Below are 18,094 nucleotides of genomic sequence, written 5' to 3'. Positions count from 1 at the left end.
GCAGATAGTAAACAACCAACAAACGGAAATTAGTGATACCACAACATCATTGATATTTTAAAAGTCTGCATTAATAATTGTGAAATTGATGCGACTTTAAAACTGATAATGATTTATGTATAGTAATGAACTTTTAAGACTATAATCACTTAGTTTAGTTTAGCCTTTATTTTGCTTCTCTCCCTCATTTAGTGCTTTTGCATCCATTATTTAGCCTGTTTGTTGGAAATGATTTGTGTGTTTTTAAGTCTGATACATGTGTTTTTAATGTATTGGGAAGATAAAACACTATCTTTTGTCAATCAAGTTAGAGGCTGTGGCCAAATTGCAACTCTGCAGAACAAAAATGAGTCTCCTGTTATTCTGGGTATACTGAATCCTTTTGTTATTATTACTTTATGTCCAGGTTCGAGTTAGTATAAGGACACCTTCCTTTTCTTCCTTCCAACCTCCTCCTTCTGGGGGAAAGGGTGGCTGTTGGTATTTTTCATCTTCCTGGGGCCTTAGACAGGCTTGAGAGAGTGTAGAGAAAGAAAGATTCAGGGATCAAATAAAAACAAGGTCATTGTAACAATGAAGAAGCCTCCTGCTCTTCTTGAGCGGAGAGAGCACTCTGAAGACGATACCGTTTTTTCTGAATTATATCCAATATTTTACTGAGCACGTTTGCACTCTACATGCTCCTGCTCGAACACTGTTGCAAATGTTTAAGCTACATGTGCAATAAATGCACAACAAAATCATGGCTAATTGGAAGGAAATATGTTTGACTGACATGAGGTGCAATAACATCTTTTAGTGGTTCCCAGGCAAGCAAGATTTCTGTATTTTTGTACTTTGATTCCGTGTGTGTTTTTGCTTTGGGGGGGTTTGCTTATTTGGATCAAACACTCCTATGCATCGATGTGAAAAACACTAAAGGTTCAGCATCAGTGGTATGCAGGCAAATACGCTGCTCTGGGATTTGGATGTTATTGGTTCTCATTGGCAAGTTAGGTGAGCATGGACAATTCCCATCATTTTGTCCAGCCGCCTTCAATACTGCCTGTTTGGTTTTTTTTTTTCTCTTGGATGCTATTTCTTCAGACTGTGGCTATTCTTGCTGTCAGTATGAGCTGGTTAGCACTTCCAAGGTCTCTGTAATATAAATAATATTCATGCCTGTCCCAAAGCCTTGTAGACTTCACTGGATACCTATACAATTGCGAAGTTTGTTGCTCTAATAACAAGCTATTGGTTCCTTACCTCATGAAAGTACATATTCACCGTGATCTTTAAATTTAAAATATTTTACCAGACAAGTCTTTCAAGACAGATTTTTACTTTTTTTTTTTCTTAAAATGGTGTATTGGGAAAACCATGTTTTATAACCCTAGTGCATAATTTCCAAAACAGTATATTCATAGGACAAATGCCAATAAGCTAGAATGTTACACAAACAAGAATGCTATAAATTACGTGTGGACTATTTACATAAAAACTTCGGTTTGAGAATTTACACAATAATTCATTTTTAAGTATTTTACAGCATATTCAGTAGAAAAGAGGAAGGTAACAGAGTTAAATCCTTACTTTTATAACTCAGAAGTTTAGAAAGGAAGATTTATCAGATGGTCGGTCAAATTTTGCATAGTCATGAACAATAAACCCTACAGTTACTACAGCTGTAGTTATTTGACAGAGAAGACCATTCAGCTACCATAAGCCAGTAACATTGTCTAGTTGTCACTGTAAACAGATGTTTATGCATTAAAGTCCAGAGACTAGAGGATGTAATTTTGTAGGGTATCAGGTATTTCTTGCTTAATATTAGTGGTGTTATATATGTACATTAGAAAGGCAGAAATCTTATTGCCTTTTCTGATAATAATACTTGCACAACGAAATTCAGATCTCTGCTATTAACGTTTGTCGAGTCTGGCAAAGCTGGTCAGCAAGGAACTGGGATGTGAAGACTATCCCCTTGCTGCCTGCCTTGCTCCCGTCAGAGTCAGAACTCCTCCGCCAGTCACGTAATGTCTCTAACAAAGCCTCTTTCATCACGGTGGGCGTTTTGACAGGATACTCAGTTTTAACAGATCCTTTCCTTCGCATCAGCTAAAGTGAGAATTTTAACACAATTTATAATTGTTTTCTTAGTTTTAAACAAAAATCTGAAGGGGTTAAAGACGCATGGACAGAAGGCCACGGGCTGAAGTTTAGGACCTGAGTTTTCCTGATGAAGGAAGAATTGTTTCTTGATCACTGTTTGTTAGTGCTTAATATGTCATTCTACAGAAAATATAATAATGTATATTACAGCTGAAATATAAAAACACATTTGTATACAAAAGAGAGATGCTATTTGTTCTTCCTCTGTTGTTTTCTCTCCCTTGACATAGCAGGTTTAAACAGATTGTAATAGAAGAAGTAGAGTTGTGATCTACTTAAACCTGCTATGTCAGGGGAGAGAAAACAACGACGTTTCTTATTGCTATACTTTCTTTTATGATGAAAACTTCAAAACTTGTGATGATCTAACAAGTTACAAAACTCATTTTTCTTCAACTGAGTGGCCACAACAACCCAACAAAATGTGAATCTAAATGCTACAGTCAGATATGCTGCTTGGACCTTCTCAAACAGAGGGAAATGCCACCTTCTTTCCTTCTCTAACAATACAGACTTTCTCTATTCCCTCTGTCTTTGTTTAACTGCGGGAAAAAAACCTCACCAAACTTCAGAGACTTAATATTCTACCATTTCACAGCACTCACGGTGTTAAGTGAAGTGGTCTGAAATACTTCCTCCATCTAAATACCCACAAAAACTATCTTTAGCACCTGGCACTCCTAAAGGAGGGGTGTATTCTTGGACACCATTCCTATTCAACACAGTTTTCACGGATTCAACAAGAAATGTGGAAATTTATTTTTAAGAGAACTCTTTACATTGAGGCCAAATCTAGCCTGTATTTAAAAAAAACCCAACCTTTCAGGAATCTCCCTTCTTATATGGAAACAGGTGGTTGAATTCCCCAGCTGTATAGTTTCTAGTCTGATTTTAGCCTTCCGTTGTCTTCCTGGTGACCAGCTTATACATTCAATTGTATTCAATAATTTCTGGGTTTGTGATGAAAAAAATGTGCTTCAGGGCAACATCCCAATTTGGTTGGTTTCTTTGGAGATAGCACTGCAATACCTGTGAGCAGCATTTCAAACAAATTAGGGTTAAATGAATTCTAATATTCAGAAGCATTTCTTTCATTTGGCTCTTTAAAAGGAGAATTCTGTTTGTTCTTCTTTTGTTTCTTCTGTCACCTTTGCTAAAATTAAATGCACAAATATAGTAGCATCAGTGAATCTACACCTGTATAAAGCTAGCATTTTGTGCAACTTTATGGATAGGGGTTTTTGTGTCTATGTAGATACAAAAATGTATATATGTAATGAAAGTGAAATTAACAAGTTGTTTTGAACATGTGACTGACTAAGAATTGTTGTTTGTTTGTTTACACACATCCGTTTTGATGCTGTGAGCGTTTAGGTTTATGTATGTCAAGCTGACTGGAAAACTCATTAAAGCTGTGAGCTGACTCCTGCTGAAGGCACGCGTAGGAAGGAAAGGCCAATTCAACTCAAAGATACGCTTTTTGTAATGTTAGACAGAATTGATGGTCTAGTGATCCCTCATCACATTTTGATTCCAAAATGAATCCTGGTTTTGGCGACTCTTCTGTAGCTTGCCACCTTGATTTAACGTACAAAGTGCTTGAGCTGCTGGATATGACCAAAAAGCTTTTTACCGTAGTTTCAGGTTTTACATTTTATCTCAGTAATAAGCACCTACATTTCATTACAAGTGAATGGGACTGACTGACTATAAATCATTGCAATTGTTTTTGCTTCCTTAGTAGATGAGTAGACTTCAGTGTCTTCCACATAGCTCAAGTACAGGGATAGGATGAGAGAGAAAAGAGTTTAGTTGAGCCTCAGATATAAATACAAAGTCATCCTCTTCAGGATAAACTGTAGTCAGGGCTAATCCAAATTTAAATTTAAGTCTGGTTTTGGCCAGCACTTCAGTGCAGTTTTAAGTATAACAGTCATAAATAAAATTCCAGAAGAACAAATCACATTGAGTGACATCTCTCTTAGTTTGTTCCCTGGAATTCATTGTCCAGACTCTGATGAAGAATAACCTCTTCTAACAGACCAATGTGTTTCTTCTAAAGTAGTAAGCATACCTAGGTACAGCTGTATTTAATTAGATCCCTGTTGGCACACCTTTCTGTGCAATGTCTGAACCCCGGCTGGGGTGAAACCTTACGGTATTGGCAGCCTCGATGGAGCTCTGTTCGAAGAGCTCCTCTATGAGGTATGAGGACATCTATGTTTGATTTACCATATTTCTGGATTTTCTTTTTCTTCTGAGCTGTGTGGGTTTTGTCCAAGATTTTTCAGTGTTTTACGGCTGAGTCAGTCAGTCTAATAAAAAGATATTGCATCTTCTTACTAATGATTCCTCTCCTATGCCCTTAGACCGTTACAGCTGCAACAATACTGCTGCTATTAAAATCTTAGCATTAATCTCTTTTGTTGTTGTTACTAGTTTTTTTATGAAAGCAGTTAAAGTTTACTCTGGTAAATATCTTTTTCTTCAGGAAAGTAGTAATTCTGTGGATATGTAGTAACTTAATTATTATCATTTTTTGCAGATTTAACACTATTTTTTTTACCTTTTTAGGAAAGGCTAAGGAATTTCATACTAATTTATGCAAGCAAAAGTAGCTCTTCTTTTAGAAACGTTAATGAAAAAACTCTAGTATAGATGCAGTTTAAATGATTTCCTGATCTTTGTATTTTAAGATCCTATGAACCTGCTAAATACAGCATGATACTACCTTATCATCTTATATAAAAAAAAAAATTCACCCTTGATTTTGAAAGAGGGGTTCTTTTGTCTGCAATAAAAAAGTATCAGTTCAGTGAATATATTAATATTGCTCAGTTTCGTTTTCCTAGACAAGTATTAGTTGCTGTTGAAATGGCCCTCACAATAAAATCTTGCCAAAAAATTATCATGTTTTTATAATACTCACAGAGTGCTTGTGCTAAGCAGGCAAAGACTGACAGATAAATCTCTCTGCTCTGCTACTTACAAGTTGAACTGAGGAGGCCAGCTGAAAGTGCCACATTTTTGTCTGTGGCTTCTCTAGATACTGAGTCTTTTAGGGTGTCGAATACAGAGTGAAGGTCTTGTTAAATCCCAGAATACCCAACACTGGTACTTTAGCTTCATTGCCTCCACATCACTATTTATGTTTTAGCTCCTTGTTGGCATGTATGTTCTATTAGCAGAGCTTTTTCTCATTTTAAGGTAGGAGGGGTTTTTTTTGTTAGCTCTTATTTTGTTTGCATTTTTTAATTTAAAGACTCTAAATCACATGTTGTGCTAAATGCTGGAATGTCTAAAAGGAACAATAAAAGTACATGTGTATATTCTTCTTCTTTCTCCTTCTCCATCAGATATCTACATAATCATTACCAAACTGTTAATTTCTTAATATTGCTGTTAGACAATTCAAGGGAACTTGATTGGAATACTCAAGGAATTAAACCTACGCAGTGTTTATATGTTTGGAAGTTTCCAATTCCAAAGCAAAACCTCACCTTAAATAAATAACTTTTAAAGCCAAAGGTCTTCCATGGATATTGGTCAAAGATAGTTTTTCTCTGACTTGACCACATTCTTGTTTTTTTCAGCAGTGCACATACAGGAGGGAAGGATGCATAAAGTTAAGGAAAAAAAATAAAATCCTGTCTAACTGAAATTCAGTACCCTCCCAAGATTCTTAATATCTGTTGTATGAACTGTAATCGTGGAGCACTTTATCAATCAGACAACTCCAAACAAAATATGCCGAGTTAAACGGCAATATTAACAAATTAACAGGATAATATTTGCATGTGCTTTCATTACCGCAGTTAGGCATTCCTGCATGAAGCTTAACAATTTGACTTATCCTTTCAGCTTCCTCCTCCTGTTTTGTCTTTTGAACCTTACTAATAGCATTCATCTCCATCAGGAAGAAACTCTGTTTGTTTTCTGCCTTCCTACGGGCTATATACTATGAAATCAAAGTCTACTGAGTTAAAGTCAGAGCTCCAGGCAAAAGAAGTGAGATGCTCAGAAACCCTTTCAAACAAATCATAAATTTCAAACTCTACAAAGTTAAAGCTTGTAAGAGAGTTTACTACAATATTAAACAAGTGCAATAGATATTCTCTCTGCTCCAGATATCCTAAAGCTCATCCAAAAAGGATCTGAAGCAGCAACTTTGCCATTGAAAGTCAGAGCTCACGTTTTCAAAATGTGTCCTGTTGAGCACAGGGGTCACTAGCAGAGCTCCAGTTGTTGGTGTGTTTTGGGGCAAGAGGAGGCAGTTTAAAGTTAATCTCTGCTTTTGTCAGCAGATCTGTCCCTCCCTCCTCCGGGTGGCTAAACTCCAAGTTTTGATTACCCTGATCTCGTGGTGGGATGATTCAGCATGCTGAAATGATTTTCTGCTGCTACAACAACGTGAAAAAATTGGAGGAATCCAAGCACAAGGGCTGACACCTGGTATACTGAGTGTATGACACCACTATGACTGACAAACTTTGGGTAACACAAGGTTTCAAAGTACTTTCAAATGCATCAGAGATTTGCCTGAATTTTCTTATGTAACACAGAAGATACCATAAACAGACTTTCTCTGTTTGGCTATGATTTCAGAGTAGCCAGATTTACACTTTGATGTATTCATTGTTAGAGACTAGAGCTCTCCTGCTAGAAATAATGTATTACACTCTTGGATTACCGGCAGAGAACAGGTTAGACGGTAGGCTTTTTTCTTGCACAAAAAGAGAAACAGCAAGAAACTGCAAGATGGCCCTTTCTTATCACAGTTTGCAGTGAGGAAAGGATAGATCAGTGTGTCAGGCTATTATTTTGCTTTGGTGCGACTGATGGTTGAGGGCTGTTGCTTCTTGCAAGGCTGTGAAGGCTTCCATGTCTGCAGAAATAACACACAGCAAAAAAACGAGTCAGTTGGCTGGAGTGATGGGTATTAAAAAGAATCTTGAATGATTAACTTGTTTAATAGAAAAAAAGTTACATACAATTATTCTTTTTCATTCAGGTTTTTAAGACCATGCTGATAGAGTCTGTCAGCCACTAATGTCATACAAACTGTAGTCACAGAGTAATCACACACAGAAGCGATCTTTAGTCAACCAGGCTTCAATAGCCTTCTTCAATAGAGAGGCAAGCTTTGAACTTTAGGTATTCCATATGAACCTCCCATAATACATGTTTTTTAGCGGCTTGCCCTTATTTTATTCCAAGCTTTCTCTTTTTAGTTTCCGCCCTCTCCCTTCCTGGTCTCCTCATCAAAACTGATCACTTAGATACTGTATTTTTACCTGCATTATTTGGACCTGTGGAAAAATGTGACTAAATAGAGCTCAGGTCTCATCTTTACAAATACACTATGAGTTCAACATAACATTTTATTTTCTCCTCGTGCTTGATCAGGCTTTAGTTTTACTTTAGAGATGTTATTTACACATTAATGATGTAATTCCATTTTGGTGAGAAATGCTCTGTGACCACTGCAATCATGTCCACTGCTCAATGCAGCCACCATTTTGTGATCCTTTCCAACAAGTTCCTTGTCCATTTCCCTCAGAGAGAGAGACCATGCCTTCCTACCCACCTAGCATGACCGGTGGCAGCAGTCAGACGTACATTGCTTTGAGCACGAGAGCCACAGCGACGGGAACCTGGACACCTCATCGCTGCTTCAGTTCACAGCTTGTAGTTACAGACACTCACTGTAATCTCCTGTGGTGATAAGCAGGATTATCTTCACTGATGGCATTGAACAAAACATTGCTTTGCTTCCTATTGCTCCCGCCAACTCAAAGAAGGAAAGAGGTATCCAGGAGAAGCAGCACTGAAGGATGCTTGTAGAGACAAACAGAGGAAAGTCTCATACAAGAATCATATGTTTCCACTCTTACTTGCTGCTCCCTAACTAGTCTCCGACAACATACCTTGTGAGGGGTGTGCTTCTTCGTGGAGATTAAGGCTGTGTCTACACTAACTGGTAAGACTGTGCCTGTTTCCTCAGACATCCGAGCAGGGGATGTATGTGGTCCAGCTCACATTTATTGTGGGGTTGGTTCACTGCAAAGGGCTGCATCAGATCCATTTGGACATAGTCCTGCGACAGTTTCATCCCAGCGGATCCTGAAATGCTTTGGCTTTTGTCCTTGCCCTTCAGTAAGATGAAGTGCTGGATTAAATTCCCATGTTGCTCATGCAAGTTGTTGCTTTCTCCTCTACCACTCTTTCTTGTGTGGGTTGCTTTACTCATTTTGTGTGGATGCTGAATGTATCGGCCCCTGTTGGTGAAGGACTAGTGAAGGACTGGTGAAGGACTAGTGTTGGTGAAGGACTAAGTGAGCAGCAGCGGGCTGATCATATTATTTAACTGGTCTCCCAGCCACCCAAAACTGTCCCCTGTAATTAATTAATTTGTTGAAAAGAAGATATATCATTCTATGATTTGAAGATCCTGAGCAAGCTTCTAAACATGGCATCATGGCAAAAGTATGTGTCTCGCAAGACTAACAGTATTCAGCTGCAACCTTTTGAATCTGTTCAATTAGCATCATTGGAAAAAAAATGCTATAAATTCACTGTGGAGGGGTGCATCTATACATATGGTATCACAAGTATTTTCTTTTTAGCAGGAAAATTATTAAGCTCAGACTGTTATGAACAACTTAATTTGTCTGGGCATGTGATATTCATGAGGAACAGATAAAAGAAAAGATTTAATAGTTTCAGTCCTTGGCAGTATATTTTGTTCCAGTAACCACACAGAATTTAAGCTGTTTGTGTTAAACTTGAATAAAGCTAAACAGAAGAAAAGAGAGATCATGCTGGTTTTCACAGCCAGTCAGAAGAATCTTTTTGGAAACTTACAAAAGGATGAAATATTCCCTTCCCCAGAAAACCTTCTTTAGGGTGAGTAAGCTCCCATTTGTGGGGTTCCTCTGAGGTTGTTCAGAACAAAAGGGTATCTCTCTTCTTGATCAGTCGAGTGGTTGCCAGGTAGTGAATGTCAGAAACTCTAAAGCAAACAGGAGTATTTTTATTATTATTATTGTTAGAGTTATTTAGAAGAAATAGTGCCATCTCGGACATGATTCCAACTGTGAACATACAAACAGGCACTCTGGTACCTCCTGCAACCTGAGTTTCTACACGTTGCTTTATAAACATTTTTCTCCCATCCTTTCTGCGAGTATTAGATGAATTCCCAAAGTGAATCTTTCTGGTGCATCAATCATGTTACGTCTTTTGCCAAGTTTTTTAATCAGAGTGAGCACAAGTTACCTGCTAGTGAAGCAGAGAGAATAATAATTTGTGAAGGTATTGGCACCACTAGACGGTAACTTAGAGGGTTCGTTGGGGCTTATGGATGTACCGGAGTATAGAGGAAGAAAATGTGAGAGCAGTATTCTGGACAATCAGAAAAGAAATAATAGTTGAGCAATAAGTTCATGCCGTCTTGAAACACCTTTACTTTGATAGCTGGATGTGGCCAACCACACAGGAAGGAATAGTCTGAGCAGCTCTTTTCCTCACTTGCTTTGTCTGACTTCCTTGGCTCTGCTATACGTGTAACAAAATCAACATTTTGTGCAGAAAGGAAAGGAGGAGAGGTTTTACAGTAACCCTATGACTGACCTACCATGCAAACGGGGGATAAAGAGCCAATTCGGTCTCGATCTTTCCTATGCTTCCTATTGGCAACCTACATATTCTTCCTTGTCAGAGCTGAAAAAGCCATGAACCATGGCAGAGATCCAGGTGAAGGATTTCCAGCAAAGGAAAAGAAATTAGTGGACAAATACAATATTCAGTCAAGTGTTGGTAAAGAAATATTTTGAGAGTTTGCTAAACTTCTCCTCAGCTCCCATGCACTATTAAAGTCACTTGAAATTAATAACTTTTCAGTACTGGCTGGCAGCTGAAGAACTTCTATAAAGATGAATTAACTAAGAAATGGGGGAAAAGCTCACATCAGAACATAATGGCATTATAATTTGCACAAGAACATTAGTCAGAGAGGAAATTATTACTAAATGCTACAAAAGAGTCCTATAACAAAGGAATCTTATGGGAGGAAATGTTCAGAGTTTTTTATGGTCTGTTCTCTATTTCAGTGCCTGATGTAACAACTAGCTCTAATGTGCACAGTCAGGGTCATTCAGTGGAACTTGAGCCAGCAGCCATTTGTTCCAACAGTCCCTCTATTTCTTCTCAGGTCTTACTGAATTCCTGAAAGATTTTCTTCCCATTGTTTAACAGAGGCTGTGTGAGGTCTAGGAGTTGTCTCCTATTCTTTTCTTTTTATTGCCTTCTTTATAATTTCTCATTCTCTGTTTTCATTACCCTTACACATTTCATTTTCTCCCACAGATGCTATATGCGAATTCTCCATGTCCCAAGAGGATAAAAGCTGTAGATATAGGTGCAAAAATTTTGTCTTTATTTTCACTGTTTTATGCATCTTCAAGATGTATTGCTCCTGTTTGAATTTCTCTAGTGTGCTCCAAAATTAGAGTAACTTTCTCTAGCTGGGAAATTTTCCCAAGCCAAGAAAGCTGGCTAGAAGTCATAGATGTATTTTGCCTCTTACTTGTGTGTCTCCACACTTGTGAGGTCTTATAGTGGTTTGTGAGTTGTAATATTTGGAGTCTAGGACGATTCAGTATTATTGCCTTGGCTAGAAAGGCTCAAACTTCAGACTGCATTGTCTCATGTAAAACATGAATCCTTGAGCTTTATATACATGAATTTTATAAAAATTCCTTAGATGTGTCACTGTCACTTATTGGAGGCATCTGAACACACCAGTATGTCATCTTGGAAACCTGCCACAGATCCTAAAACAAGACCAGCAGTTGTAAATTTAGTCTAGAGTTGGGCTCTTTGTTTGGCAGGACGAAGGGAGCGAGAAGAGACTTGAGCGTTGCAGCCAGTCCTGTGCTAGAGTAGATGGGAACGCGGCCCTTGACTACACGGCCAGTGAGGCAACAGCAGTGAGCACTTCCTAGCCGTGGCTATCAGGATTTGCAAAGGGTTACTGAAGGCAGTCAGTATGAATTCACACACCCCCAGTGTCTGCCTATGTAGGCGTACACTAATTTAAAGAAGCAATATTTCTGAGTGGTTCAAGATATTTGGTTCAGTTGAATTAATCCCAATTCTTTCATAGAATGGATTGCACTAGAATAACTCTGTTCATTCAGCAAAATACCTATTTTTGTTACTAGTTGCTATGATACTATATTGCCAGTGTTCTCCTGGTTATTTCCTGATTATAATATAGCTCTGTTTGAGCTAAATTAAAGTGTGATATTTTCAATGTGGAGTTTGGAGTCCTAGCTAGAAAAATGATTAAAACTTTTCAGATTTAATCAGATCAGCCTGAACCTTAATCCAGAGTTTAAAAACAGGTAATCCTCTGTTTCATTTTCACTTTCCCTCAGAAATGGCCGTGTAACTAAGGGATCTTTCAAGCCCCTGATGTTGCAAGCAACTACACATGGAAAATAGGTAGTTTATAAAAAGTCTCTCTCCCATCTCCAAAAATTAACTACACCTATTCTTATTCAGGAAAGTAAGTGCCATTAAATCACGAAATTGCTTATGATAAAACCAAAGAAAGTGTGAGTGAAAATGTAAACACAATGAAGACTTGATGGTGCCAAAATTAAAGCTTATATTACACCAGCTGATAGCTAGCTGGAAGTCAGAAATATGATACGTTAAAATAAACAGTTCGAGATTAATCTTCAGCTATCTGGCAGAGCATGAATTAAAGCAAATTTCAAATAATGTCAACATCAGTTTAATTCTTCTTCCCTTACACCCTTTTCCATTCCCCAGCCTTATACACATGTTTTTAGTTGAATCACAAGGTAGGGGATGGACTTTCAGCTGCTAACCGGTGGACCCACTTTCACATGCCCAGACATCTGGGAGCACAGTATTTTAACAGGAAATTCCCCAGGTCATCTGGAAAAGGAGCGGGATTCTCCATCATTTGCCAGCCGCACTGCTTTCAGAATAGATCACTGCGAGACCTTGGAGTTGTTCGGGTTTGTTATTTATCTCAATTTCTAGAAAAAAGCCGTCTGATGTTTGAAATTGAGGTTTGTCTTAAGGCTCTCATTACTGTGTATCACCTACAAGAAAAATTTTTGGTTTTGTTGCAGAGAGCTGCATGCCAAGCAAAATTGAGTAGTGTTTGGATTTAATATTGGAGCAAGGGCAGATCATACAGAAAATAAAAAACACTCCCCTGTTGTGCAAGATATACTTATATGGCTCTGTTCACTTGAAAATCTGTTCTCGTTGATCTTAGTCTGACTCTCTGCAGGGTTTCCTTGGTCAAGGAGGCTAAAATTGATTCAAGGCCCAAAGCTCTTCAGCTCAGTGTTGACAAAACCTAGAATCCAACGTCCTTGTGTCAACACACTCTGACTTTCTTGGATCTTCAAACCACATTTTGCTGTATGACCAAAAATGGAAGGTGGATCACAATGAGAAACATATGGCTGGGAATGGAATTTCAAACTGGAGGAGAAGAGAGGAGGAGGAGGAGGATGGAGATTGGGAGGAAAAGAGCAGAGGAAAGTAGAAAATGAAAAGAAAAATTAAATTTAGGCTCTTCTATTAGGAAGAAGAAAAACAACACTCTAAACTCTTACATGGTGACCTTACATGGGAACCTCATACAGCTTTGTTTTTATGACTTCTCCTTCTTGCATTTATTTCCTTTCACTGTTATTTCTATAATGTGCTAGACATTAGACTTGGGGATAAGCTGGAGAGCTACAAATTTTGAATTATTTACCTGCTTTCCTGTGTATTCCAAAAGGGTGTGCAATATGTTTGAGTATAAAGGCAGGAGCAGCTTTTTAAATTAAGAAGTTTGGCTATGACTCTGTAGATCAAGGCTATTCACAGAAATGTCTGAAACAAAAACTCATCCAATTAGTTCATAATTAGAGCTGACTGAAGGGCAACAACAGTTCTGCTATGTAGCAACTTGTGAGGTCCAGAAATTTGGTTTTGCTCAAACATGGCTTTATCTACTGGGAATTTAAAAATGTCCACTTTTCATTCTGACATGGAACAAAGTTTGGGGCTTTTTGTTTGTTTTTGCAAAATATCGATGTATTTTTAAAGGGAAGAGAAACGGACTTTCAGCGAGCTGTACTTCATAAGGCTTAGTTACAGGAAAGGACAATGCATGGGCAGTATCCCTTACAGTGCCTGCCTATACATGCAGGGTGCCCCCGGCTGTCCCTGAAGACGGTGTTGGCCCTTGCTGGTGGTTGCAGAGGGGTTCCTCAGATGGCTCCCACCAAACCCACTGCCCTTTGGCCTTGGCGAAGCTCCGCAGCATGACTGAGGAGTCCTGTCAAACAGACATGAGATGGTGAACACAGCCAAGCACAAGTCGGGTTGGGGAAGGAGAAAACACGTGGGCTGCAAGCCGCCCACCCTGGAAGGACCATGTGGTCTGCTGATCACCTTCAGGAGCTAGGAAACCAGGTGGCAATGAAACGACTGTGGTTAGGGCAAAGGTAGGGTGGCTGCAGGGAACCAAGTGATGCCCTTTGTGGTCACACCGGTGAATTTCCTTGTGGTCTGGGCGGCTGCAGACTCACTGGTGCCGGTTCCCGGGAGGCTGAGAGCGGGCTAGCGTTGCAGTGACATTGGAGACACAACGGGGTGGGGGGTAAAGGGACTTGTCTCAGAGGTGGTCTTGGAGGAGCTGCCTGGCTTCTGTAGATACAGGTTTCAGCTGGGGCTGCTGCTGCTGTATGGGGGCACCTCTTGGGCAGGGGGCACTGATTTCCAAAATTGCTCTGCATTTTTGGCCAGGTTGCAGGAGAGTCATGTCTTCATCTAAAACAGCACAAGGTGCCCTGTGTTTAGACAAATAAATTGTCTTTACAGTTATAGATGCTGGCTATTCAGAGCTGAGAAAGATCTCTTTGTATCATATATAGCTGCTCTTATCATGTGTTAAGTATTCTTATTTTTATAAGGGCCACAGAAACTAGGATGTCCCTGGCTGGATTGAGGCACTATGTCTCTTGCTGTAGCTTTCCAAACTGCGTCATACAAAGGGAAAGCAAAAAACACTACCAAATAAGAGATGCACATGATTCATACCAAATTCCCTGTTTCTAAAAGTGATGATGCAGTGGAGATGCTACAATTACGCTGCTTCAGACCTAATAACACTTGATAGCCAAAATCATGTCCCTTATTTTGGCAACATTCCCTGTGAACATCACAGGAGCGATGGCTCGGAGGTAACATTTTTAAATGCAGTGGCTGCTTGGTATGTCAGCTGAGATTTTAGGGATAGAACAGAAAATCGGGTTACTACTGACAGGTGCTTCTTTACATGATCTTGATAGTGTAAAGAGATTTTTGTACGGATAAAAAGCATTGGTAAAACACTGATGTAAGCGTCAATCTGCGCTAAGGTTTCTAATAGGGAACCAGATTATATCTTTAATGAGTAGCCACACTAGATGCAATAAACACACTTCAGATTTTGATTTATAAAATTAACTTGATATGACATTGGCCAAGGTTATGTGAATGTTAACTGTCTTATACAAATGGATGTCTTGGAGCATTCTGAATTTGTTTGCTTTTCAAAAAAAACCCCCAAAACTCATCTGTTTTGGGCAGCCTATTAAGTACTACACAGTACAGACTGCTTTAAAAATAGCATAAGCTAAACATTGATGGTTTTTAATAAACCAGACTTAAACACCGAGTAAGTTTAATAAAGCGGATACTTAAGACAAGCATAATGAAAGGTGAAGGTCTGTTTTCTTTTTATTCCATTTCTTAACCTCTACTCTTCAATCCTATGTTTGGCTTGGGGTTTAAAAGAAATTATTCTCTTAAATTAAGTAATAAGAGAACTAGAGTGAGGAGCCGACCTGTGCAAAGAAATTTATTGTAGATAAACTAGCAGGCGGGGAGAAAAAAGTTCCTATATTAACTACAAAACAGTAAGTGCTAAGACTTTAATAACTTTATTGCAATGAAAATGTTTTTCATAGAGTCAAAACAGATTAGTTGCAAGAAAAAATATTTAGTTCCTCTACTTGAAGCCAAATGGTGAAAATTTCAGTTAATCTAAATAGATTTATGGCTCTCATCATAGTCTGTTCCCTCTGATGATTTGGCACCTTTTTTCTGTAACCAAACACCTTGAGACTGTACTCAGACTAGAGAGAAAAGTGATCGCACGTGCCCTGCTGCCCTTTCATAGACTCATGCCTCTCATCTCCCTCTGATTTCTTACCAGCTCGGGTCAGAGCGACTGCGATGCACTCGCACGTTTCTGAGCGCTGGTTTGGAGGAGGTGCATGTAAATCGCTGCCTCTTCTTCCCAACTTCTACAATTTGAGGAGATATTTGACTTCAAATTTTATGATGCATTGCCCCATTTTGCATTAGTCATTTTTGCAGCTGCTCCTGATTTTTTTTGCCAGCACTACCAGGCCTCAGTAAATGCAGAGGATTTCCCCCAAAGCCTCTGTCCGTATTGAAAACAGCCTTGCGCTCTGAAGATTTCAAGCAGAATTGTTTCTGACAAAAAAAGCAGTTTCAACATAAAGTGAAGTAGAAAGGAATAATTTTCAGATTTTGTTTTACTGATTCCTGAAAGAAATACAAAGAGAGACACACGCATATGAAGTCTAGTTTAAACTTATTTGTATGTGAACAGTGGCGAAAAGGGTTCATTAGTCATATAGCAATATTGAGGTATTGTGTAAAGAAGCTTTTCTTTGGAGAAAAAGTATTGCAAAGTCATGAAGGCTGTAAACAATTTAAATTTGACAAGTGAAGGAAAAGGAGAAGGTTTTTTGGGTTGTGTACTTGTATACAGATGAGCACCCACTTATGTTTATTTATGACCTCTATCAGTTTTATCAGTAGGGACCTCTGTACATCACAATTTTACAAGTTATAATTTGCAACTATTAGATGATAGCACTGTAGGAACATATTACTTTAACAGTGTACTTCTTGTAACTATTGCATTTGTTTCTCCAATTCACATTATATCTAAGGATAAAAGTGAAAGTTTTCCGAAAGACGACATTCCAATTAGGACCACTGGCATTAATGGAAGGAGTTGATTACAATGGACTCAGGTGACTGTGAGCTGGTGACTGGAAAAGATGCTTAAGACATATGTGGTTTTTGCTTTATTGAAGAGAAATTTTAGAATTTGAGTTTCTCTTCCAAGTTTAAGAATGTTGTGTTGCTAAAACAGAGGGACGTCAGTGTAGGTGAGAAAGAGGATAACTCTGCTGACAAAGGTGTTGGTAAGATTAATTAACAAAGTTACCCAACATCATTTTCTAATCAACACAGTATTTAGGGATTCTCTTGAGCTTTCTCCTACTTAGTCTGTTTTTCAGATAAAACATTTCTGATGAAAACAAATCATCACATTCTGTAAGCTTTGCATGACGTTCCCTAAATAGGGTCTCCTTTATGTGAGTTCAAAAGTTACAGATACACATTAAAAGAAAAGATTCAAACATCCTTGTTGGTAAGGCGGCCCATATGTCATGAGGTTTTCAGTTGTTTTTGTTTTCCTGCAAGTAGGTATATAACTCCCCTCTTAGCTGTCCTACACAAGCTTAGGATTCAATGGCTGATGATCTGAGAATAAAGCTTAATCAAGGTTTTGAAAAAATATAGGCAACTATTTGAAAAGCGTTCGCTTTTAGTTATAGTGTATTTGTAGTGTAGTGTAGTTGTAGTGTATTTGACTGAAAGTTGCTTTCTTTTTTTGCTCTGTGTGTGGAAAACCATTTTCCTATGCTCCTACTGTTAACAATGTGCTCCAACTCTCTCGATATTTTAAGTAGGAACATGTGTTGTTCGAGAGACGGCATTGTCTTTCCTGAGACATTTCACCTGTTCACTGTGTTATTCTGAATTCATGAAAATAATTTACAGTTGGCGTTGTCGTGAAACAGAAAGAAAACCTCATTTTAAGAAAGATAAACACACCTGTCAGGCTGACACAGATCGGAGAAGGGATGGCTTTCCTCTTGACAGGCGAGGTGAGCACGGGTGGACCGTTCCCAGAGAGCGCAGCCCTGCTCTGAGCTGTGAACAAGAAATCAGCTTTTTTTCTCTTTAGCACCCTGCCGAGAAGAAAAAGAAAAAGCTTCAAAGTTTTTCCAGCCACAACGTTGATAGGTAACTCTGGGAAATTCTGGTTAAAAGGCAGCAGCGGTTTGGGGAGTTTTGTTTCGGTTTTTTATTAGTTCACTGTGACAACAATCTTAACGCTTTAGGGAGTGGACCTTGTTGGAGAGGGGGACTTTTTGGAACTGTGAAAATGTGAAAGTCCTGTATAATATCACTGTATTGGTTCAGACACTGCTTCTGACAAGACTAACTGTGATAACATGCAGAGATGAATTTCAAGTGACTGTTTATACAAGATAATCTCGTTGCAGAACATCAGAAGAACGTGACCCCCTCCACAGTCATGCGCGCCTTCCCAGCCTCGTCCCGGTGGGAGCTCACGTATAATTTCATGTAAGCCTTGCTCTCTGCTGGGTGGATCAGTTATTTCTGCCACTTCAGCTGCAACTTCTGAATTTGTCATGTGGCATGTTAAATAACTCTGCTTCTCATCCCAAAGTAGTTAACCATTGAGAAGACTCAGTGCAGAACCGTAGATACTCTGAGAAACCAAATACCATCCATTTAATTGGGTTCCCAACTTCTCTGGACATGTGGAAAAGCTAAGATGCTTTTGGCTGTGTACCCACTGCGTTTTTAACTCGTTGCTTTCTCTACCTGTGCTACTGTCCCACGTCCTCCTTGAGGACCCTTTGAGATGCCATGTCCAGAGTGGTATCACACAATATCCTTGCACGAACCTGGCCGATTGACTTCTCCTGTTCCTCACATGTGT

The 18,094-nt window shown here is 38.9% G+C and overlaps 1 long non-coding RNA gene across 1 annotated transcript in view; it reads left to right on the top strand.

The window, feature by feature from the left end:
* LOC140651974 (uncharacterized) overlaps positions 1-17,847 on the top strand; it is a 29,221-nt gene extending 11,374 nt beyond the window's left edge. The window contains exons 2-3 of the long non-coding RNA XR_012042611.1: positions 17,631-17,712; positions 17,819-17,847. This is a non-coding gene — a long non-coding RNA (uncharacterized lncRNA). The remainder of the gene's footprint in view (positions 1-17,630; positions 17,713-17,818) is intronic.
* The last annotated feature ends 247 nt before the right edge of the window (positions 17,848-18,094 follow it).

Source organism: Ciconia boyciana, chromosome 5, assembly GCF_034638445.1.
Source record: "Ciconia boyciana chromosome 5, ASM3463844v1, whole genome shotgun sequence".
Lineage (NCBI taxonomy): Eukaryota > Metazoa > Chordata > Aves > Ciconiiformes > Ciconiidae > Ciconia > Ciconia boyciana.
The sequence above is the reverse complement of the archived record's forward strand: the minus strand, read 5'-3'. Positions and strand labels throughout refer to the sequence as shown.